General features: G+C 31.3%; 1 long non-coding RNA gene across 6 annotated transcripts; it reads left to right on the top strand.

Moving 5' to 3' along the window:
- Positions 1 to 474: 474 nt before the first annotated feature.
- On the top strand, positions 475 to 6417 carry LOC146881844 (uncharacterized). 6 transcript variants are annotated; one of them, XR_014986196.1, is made up of 9 exons: positions 475 to 944; positions 1649 to 2607; positions 3249 to 3310; positions 4278 to 4435; positions 4643 to 4774; positions 5470 to 5547; positions 5640 to 5727; positions 5820 to 6071; positions 6194 to 6417. It is a non-coding gene; the product is annotated as an uncharacterized LOC146881844 (long non-coding RNA). The 6 variants fall into 6 exon arrangements; XR_014986199.1 differs by having other exon boundaries at positions 479 to 944; positions 2514 to 2607; XR_014986197.1 differs by lacking the exon at positions 475 to 944 and having other exon boundaries at positions 970 to 1965; positions 2514 to 2607.
- Positions 6418 to 8266: the final 1849 nt, after the last annotated feature.

Below are 8266 nucleotides of genomic sequence, written 5' to 3'. Positions count from 1 at the left end.
TACACTTTCTACCCTAATCAAAGCTTTTTTGTCTTTTTTTTACCCAGTTTCCAAATCCATGTTTATCGTACGGATTAAGTTCAACATTAAATTTATTTATTTTTAAATTACTATACTAATATGTTTTTTAAATTACTATAATTCTATATCTTGTATATAATCTATATACTTTTATTCTATATTAAATATTTTATATTTTATATTTATATTGTATTTAGTCTGTGTTCTATTTATATTGAGTTCAATATGTCTCTATGTGAAATTTAAAAACAATGCTAGAATATAAGTGAAGTTACTCCAATCAACACTACAAAAAAAAAGTTATTTAGAGGAGGTCATCTTTCAAAGGTTCAAATAAACCTCCACAAATAAATATGATATAGGTTAATTATAATGGTTTCTCTAAGTGCTAATAATATATACGGATTTTATTTATTTTGAAGAGGTTTATGACCTCTGCAGATTAATCTATATTTTCCCTTCAATGTATTCGCACGTTCCTTCCTAGGAAACCTAAGCCTTCGCAGCCACGAAAATATTGTTCGTTCCTCCCGAAAACCTAAGTTTTTCCTCAAATCAGTTACGCTCTGCGATTCCCTACGTCGTAGCTCTTTCCGTCACACCCTCTCCGTCGTGGCCTCAGTAGCTAATCACGATTCAGTCTCCGTCGTAGCCTCCTTGGTAGCCTCCGTCATAGCCTAAGTAGCGAATCAGTCACTCCGTCACGCCCTCTCTCTCACTTCATCGTAGGCGGCCCTATCGCTCATCGGAGTTGTTCGCCCTGTTTCGTCACTCTATCACTCCATTGTAGTTGTTCGCAGCTTAGGAGCCTGCACTTCCGATCGATTAAGTTCCTCTTTTTCTATATTTGACCTTTTAAGGATGAAAAGTTGCTGATATTGCATTCTTTTATCTAATTTCTACATGGACATTCCTTCCTGTAGGTTAGTGAACAATATCATTCTTTGATCTTATTCAGTATTTGCTTTTCTTTGTTTTAATTTAATTGTATGTCCATTGCATTAGAGAATGGTGAATCAATGCAAATATGAACCACACTTTGATTACTTCCATGACAAAACTAATCAAGTTATGGGTGGCCATCCCTCGTGTGATTTAAATTAAGTTCACTAAGTCTTAATCATGTCATTGCATTTTCATTGAGGAGCAAAGTAATTTTTATAAATGTTAGTTGATGAAATTCATTCTATGAACCTTGCAGATTTCTAATTTAAGTCTAGCAGCCTTTTAAACCATTTAGGGGAATCCCATGATGCATGTCTCAAAATGTTTCAACAGTAACAATATAAAAAGTAGGAGATATTAGAGTTTTAGTTCTCTTTTAAATTTTTATTTACCAAGATGCATGTCCTCCTCTTTGCTCTCATTATTCTATTGCAGGAAATAAATGGAATAAAAAGAGGAAACTCATTATAGGTAATAAATTAGATATGGTCTCATATTTCATGGCATTTTGAATGGCTCTAGGAATTCTCAAGGATCTCTATCAAGCTTAGAATATGAAGTTGTGGGTGTAAATGAAGAATGTACATCAAATTCTCAAGAATTTGTTACTGCTAACAGTGATTAAATCTAGAGGACATATATTTTTTACTCAAATCTCACTTGATTTCCTATGCTGATGAAGCTGAAAGTGAAGTAGAAAGTGATGAAGATGAAGTCTCATTTAATGAGTCATTGTAATACAACTTCAACACCATACGTGTTGCTACAAATGAATCGTGTATATTCAGGGTCAGCTTTCCAATGGGCAAGAGATTGTTGTCAAAAGGTTGTTAAGGGATTCTGGGCAAGGGGATTTGGAATTTAAGAATGAAGTGCTTTTAGTGGCCAAGCTTCAGCATCGAAATTTAGTTAAGCTACTTGGCTTCGACCCCGAAGGAAGAGAAAGGCTACTCGTCTATGAATTTGTTCCTAATAAAAGTCTTGATTACTTGATATTTGGTAAGTTCAACATCTGCATAATTTTGTTGTTTCTCTTACGTAGTACTATTTCAACACATAATAAAAGCCTTCATAATCATATTTGGTAGGTCTAAATGATTGCATAATTAGAATGTCGCTCTAAATTTCAGTTCTAGTATAAGACAAGTCAAAAATAATTCGTTAGTCAAACTTGATGAGGTGAAGGATGTTCTGGCTGTGGAAGTGGAACCAAATTGCAGTAAATCGTAAGAGCTTATTAAATGATCACTCATTTTAAAATTCAGCAAATAAAATGTGTATTTCTAATAATCCATTATAAATGATAGCCTAAATGGCAGAGAGTAGAGATGCTGCAATTTTGCAAAGGAAGAAGCATTACCAATAAAATAAATTAGTACTTCATTCTTTTGATGATCGTGTAATATGCATGCATGTATTTTGTTTTATATAAATGATATATATCATAAAGTATTGACTGTGGTTATTGTTACCAATGCATCTTAATCATGTGTAAGAAGAATGTTGTTTGCTGTTAGATCTTTGTGTATTATGTTATTCTCATGCAGGTGTAGCAGTCCTTTGGCAACTCCATCAGCTACTTTCACCCTGTTTGGCCAATCAAGAAGTTTATGAGAATGTTCTGCACAGTAACAAACCAAGGTTTGTACCCCCTTCAATTTAATATCAATAAATGCACACATTCATAATCTTGGCAGTGTAGGCTATATTATGAGTTTGGTTTGATTTCTGTCACACAAGATAAATGTTGGTCCAATGAAGCATTGCAGATATATTCATACACAAGAAGTCCAAGGTTCCCTTCTAAGCATGATCCTAACAGCATGACCACATTCTCATGCATTGCTTTGCTGAGAACATCAACTTCAAACTTGAATTCCTTCTCTCCCTTTTGGTTAGAATAAGTGTGTTGCTTCACAACAATCTTCTCTCCACACAACTCCCCTTTATAGACAGAACCAAAACCGCCTTCTAACAGATAGTTCTTAAGGGAAAACCCTTGTGTGGCTGCATACAACTCAGCATATGAGAACTCTTTTTTTTCTGTTTCTTTCATACTGTGGTCTTCTATTATGGCAAACAGAGCAAACAAATTTTGCAGCCCTTTGGTGTGCTTCATGGTAGCTCGTGCTGCTTTAAGTATTAATAATTTCATCATCATGTAAAAATGTATATATACATTGCAGAAGTTAATTGTACTTGCTTACTGTATTTTCTTATCATATCACTCTTTCAACATAAAGTGCTGAGATTTGAATAACTTGCCTAATAACATGTTGCAGCATCTGAAGCTAGAAGCAGCAAACATGATGAAGAAGATTGAACTTCTTGAAGCTGCAAAACGGTTAAGATTTTAAAATTCTATTCATGGACTCTAATGAGAAAAAAAAGGATGTGTTCTTTGGTCTATATACTTCCTAAAGTGGACCTCACATAAATTCTTTCTCCTTCATTATTCAAAATATAGATCTAAAAATTATTTGGTCCACATCTTTTATATATGTAAACATTTTTTGGGTACTCTCCTTTTTTGTGTAGATTACATGCACACAAAAAGTTTCTCTAAAAAGAACAGGTCCCTTTCCTTCATGAGAAAAAAAAAAGCCCAACAACAACAAAAATTCATCTTTTAATACAAATATGTATATATATACATATATATATATATATATATATATATATATTGTTAACTTTCACCGGTTGTTTTCTGAAGTTTTAGTGAAAGACAGCACAGCCATTTAAAAAGGTTATGTACATTTTTTTTCTCAATTTTTACTAATTAAAGAAACTTAATAATATATATTTATTAGTTTTATTTGAGTAACTGTTATGTCATAGGTTAATGAAAAAAAAACCATGTAAAATATCTATAATATTAAATCGTTTATCTTTGAAGTATGGGTAAGATAAAGGTGAAAATACACATATTATATATGCTTTACAATAGTTATATCAGACATATTTGTATGATATAAGTTTATTTTAAATATTTCATCTAACCTTAATAATTTATAACATCCAGAGTTTTTCTTTTTTTTCTTCTTTGTTTTTCTTTTTACTTCGGACCTATATCTCTATATCAAGATCTTTAGTAAAAGATTGTGGCTAAAACTCCAGCATATTATTAGACATTATGGATTTTAGTAAGAATATTTTAAGTAATTTTACAATAAAGAATTGGTATTTGTCTAAGCATCTTTTCATTGATTAAAAAGTATTTCAGTCATGAATTTTGAAGTGATTATTACAAAATTCGCATAATTTTATTGTACTTAATTTGACATGGTGCATTTGTGATTTCATTCCTTCAGGAAATTCTTGGGAGAAGGTGTGGGGTCTTGCTCCGTTGAGGAATTGCTACGGGTTGAACAACAGTTGGAGAGGAGTTTAAGTAATGGAGGAAAAAAGGCAACCATTGTGGAGGAAGTTGCCAATTAGTCCAATTAAGATCAGTCCTGGAATGATTCAAGTGAGTATTATTCTGGTCTGAACTCTATGTTGGTCAAAATGTTGTATATTTTGTGATTGAACCAGCAAAATGTTGTATATTTTGTGATTGAACCAGCAAAATGTTGTATATTCTTGTCTGAAATCTACCAGGTTGTACTTCAACAGCCTATATTTTCACCTTTTTGTTAACTATTCTTTGTGATTGAACAAGCACTACTCTTTTTAGGTTTCAAAGTCTTATGTTAGAGTTGCTTTAAAGGTTTTAGATTTTGCAATATATTATAAAGAGCTTACAGAAATGGAGGAGCGAGAGCAAGAGAGGGAGAAAGAGCTAGACAGGCGTAAGGCTGATCATAAGGTTAGAAATAATTTAAACAAGTTGAAAAATCTTAATATAATGCAAGCATTTTTTCATTCTAATTACTACAATAATTACACAAAAAATTCATTTATTGCCATATTCTATAGCAGAAGTGTTTTTCTTTGTAACTCATAATTTAGCATCCTTGCACGTTTGTAAGCATTAAGACTTCTACGTTGCCATGTAAATTTTGAGGGGGTCAATGTCTAGATTTTTTAAATATATTTGTCCATTATGAACTAATAACACTAGTAATTTCTTTTTTGCTAGATCAACATTAGGAACATAGCGGCAGATTCTTACACCACTATACATATACTAGTCCTATTAGAGGCCACTTAAGTTGGAAATTTACAAAGGCAACAGGTTCAATTTAAGTTAATAATTGCATCCATGAAGAAAAAATTTGAATCTCTGTACCGGTTCTTGCATAACAGTTTATAATTTGGAGCTATGAATATGACTTTAACTTTGTTTTAGTTTTATAGATTTTTGATAGGTTAATGCCTCTGGAATAAACTAAAATAATCTGACAAACAATTCTGATTTGTAATTTATGCGTTCTTTTTATTTGGTGTAGTATGAATTTTCATAAAAAGGAATCTTCCCAGTAAGTTATTTTCTCGTAGTTAATTACTAAGTCTTTTATCTTTTGACTTAACCTAACCCTTTTTATTAAACTATATTTACAGAAGGAAAGCTGAGTGGAGGAATAAATCGAGAAGGAATAAACTATTACAACAACCTTATCAATGAGCTGGTGGCTAATGGTTAGAATTTGACTTAAATTTTGTGGTACTTGGACTTTAATATTATAATATTTTATGATGATTATTAATTAAATGTTAACAATCGTGCACAGGTATAAAACCATTTGTGACTCTTTTTCATTAGGATCTTCCCCAAGCACTGGAAGATGAGTATGATGGCTTTCTAAGTCCACTGATAGTGTAAGTTTCAATTCTAATATATAATTGGTTTAGCAACCATATAATAAGAATATAATTTGACAAGCAAACATATATTTTTGTTCTTCAAAAAGGACTTTCGGGATTATGCAGAACTTTGCTTCAAGGAATTTGGTGATAGGGTGAAGTATTGGGTTACATTGAATGAACCCTAGAGTTACAGTCAGAATGGGTATGCAAGTGGAGTAATGGCACCTGGTCGCTGTTCTGCATGGATGAATTCAAATTGCACAAGTGGTGATTCTTCAACTGAGCTATATCTGGTCACACATCACCAACTTCTTGCTCATGCAACAGCTGTGCGTCTCTACAAGGCCAAGTATCAGGTTAGTCATTCTTAAATTTTTAGCTATATATGTTATTTTGAAAGATGGTCTGGGAAAACAGGCATGCCTGACACTTACTTCTTGGAATGCTTTAAGGAAATATTTATCTTTTATAATTTCAGCAAACCGATGATGCAAATGAGCTTGAGTCTCTATGGGTACAAGAGGATCATCTGGTGGTAGCAACATTTAGGGTGTTGATGATGTTTTTTAGGATGAAACTATTTTAGTGTACTATGAACTTTGAGTAAGTATGGATTATGTTGTAATTGTTTCAATTTAAATTGCTTTTATGTTAATATGTTGATTTTGAGAATCAAAAGTTCTAATGTTATATATTTGAGCACATTGGTTGAAGTATTTGATTAAAGTTTACAAAAAAATATTGTTGATATAAAAATATAAGTATCTCAAATGGTGACAGACATTGCCAAGTATAGTAGGAAATTCTAATTATAAACAAAATATTGTTTTTTATGAGATTTGAATAACGCAAGAAAAATACAGTAATAAATCCACAAATTAAATAATACAAACGAAACAGGTTAAAACTTTTATAGTACAGTCCTCGAATTGGGGAGGGTATTAACCCCCACAAAAAAAATGAAAAAAAGGAATTTTGAAATCAAATAGGTTTATGGAAATAAAGGAGGTTTTAAACCTCCACAAAATAATAGTCATGAATAGGAGAGGTTATAACCCTCCATTAAAAAACTCCCACAATATAAACTTGGTACCAGGGGTTGTAGAAAACCTCCACAAATAACTTGTGGGGAACCTATCTGTGGAGATTTGAAAAACCCCTGCAAATTATTTTGTGGAGGGTAAAAACCCCCACTAAACGAAATTAAAACCTCCGCAATTTATCTTTTTTTTTGTAGTGCAAAAAGAACTGGAACATCATTACTAAGGTCATACGATTATGGTTTGTTCCAGATTTTAGTAAACAAAAGTGTTCTTTCTCTATGGAGTTAGTTATTCAAGATAAACAGGTAATATTAACTTACTATTTTGTAACATGTTCAATGAATACTTAATTATTTTTAATATTTGACTTTTATGCATTTTTTGCAGGGAGGCAAAATACATGCTTCCATTCGATGTATTCTTATTTACAAATTTCAGAATGAGATATCTAAAGGCGAGGTTTATGGAATCCAAAATTTCAACATTGTTTCAAATCGTGAAATATATCGAACATCACACCATCCTTATAAGATAAATTTTCAGTTCGAGACAAAAGTTACTTTGCTTATAGGAAGTTGGTTCTAGATATCAAACTTATTTACATACCTTTGTCTGTATTATCTTCCACTAAATTTGACCAAGATTATTTAGTAGGTAAGTTCATATGTAATAGCTATTTTTGGTCATTTTTTTATTCTTTTTCTTATTATTATTTGTTTTAAATCCTGTTATTATGTAGATATCTTAGGAGTATTAGTAGGGGTTGGAATTGAAAGAGAGCTGCAAGTAGATGGAAATAAAACAAAATTGAATGTCATTGCCAATAGAAGCATGCAGGTAATATATTTTTCAAAACTTGAAGATATATTTTTTTGTTGTTGTATCTGACATGAAACATTTAATTTTTGTAAACGTTGATGTCAAATGTAGGTTTCGCATTGAGTGTACTTTGTTTGACACTTATGTTGATGAACTGAATGGATTTCTTTCCATTGGAGAAATACAAAATGTTGTAATAAGTATGGAGTTTGCTAAAGTTAAAAGCTTTCAAGGTATATTTTTATTATTCATGATATCCTTATTGGTTTTTCTTGATTATGACTTTTTTATAGTTTCGTTATAATTGTAATATAGATAAGGTTCAAGTCCAGAATTGTAAGTACTGCACTATAATACAGTACAATGTTGATTCTAAAGAGATGTTAGAACTAAAATCAAGGTATGTTATTTGTATATTTAACGAATGTTTAAATGTTGACATTTACATATTTACATATTTCCATTATTACATATTACATTTTATAGATAATATATTGTTATATGTCATGTTTTGACCATGTTTTATTACTTTACAGAATGTCTGAAAACACTTAATCTCCATCACAAGGCTTAACTCAACTTTCAAAGAGCTCTAAACATAATGTTGAAGATGAGTTCTTAAGCCTTACACCTAGAAATGACATACAAGGTCTCAAAGATTGTAAACAGGTAATAATATGTCATTAGTT

This window comes from Vigna unguiculata, chromosome 11, assembly GCF_037176805.1.
Source record: "Vigna unguiculata cultivar grain cowpea cultivar isolate G323 ecotype 2 chromosome 11, ASM3717680v1, whole genome shotgun sequence".
Classification (NCBI taxonomy): Eukaryota; Viridiplantae; Streptophyta; class Magnoliopsida; order Fabales; family Fabaceae; genus Vigna; species Vigna unguiculata.
This window is presented reverse-complemented; position numbering and strand designations above follow the sequence as displayed.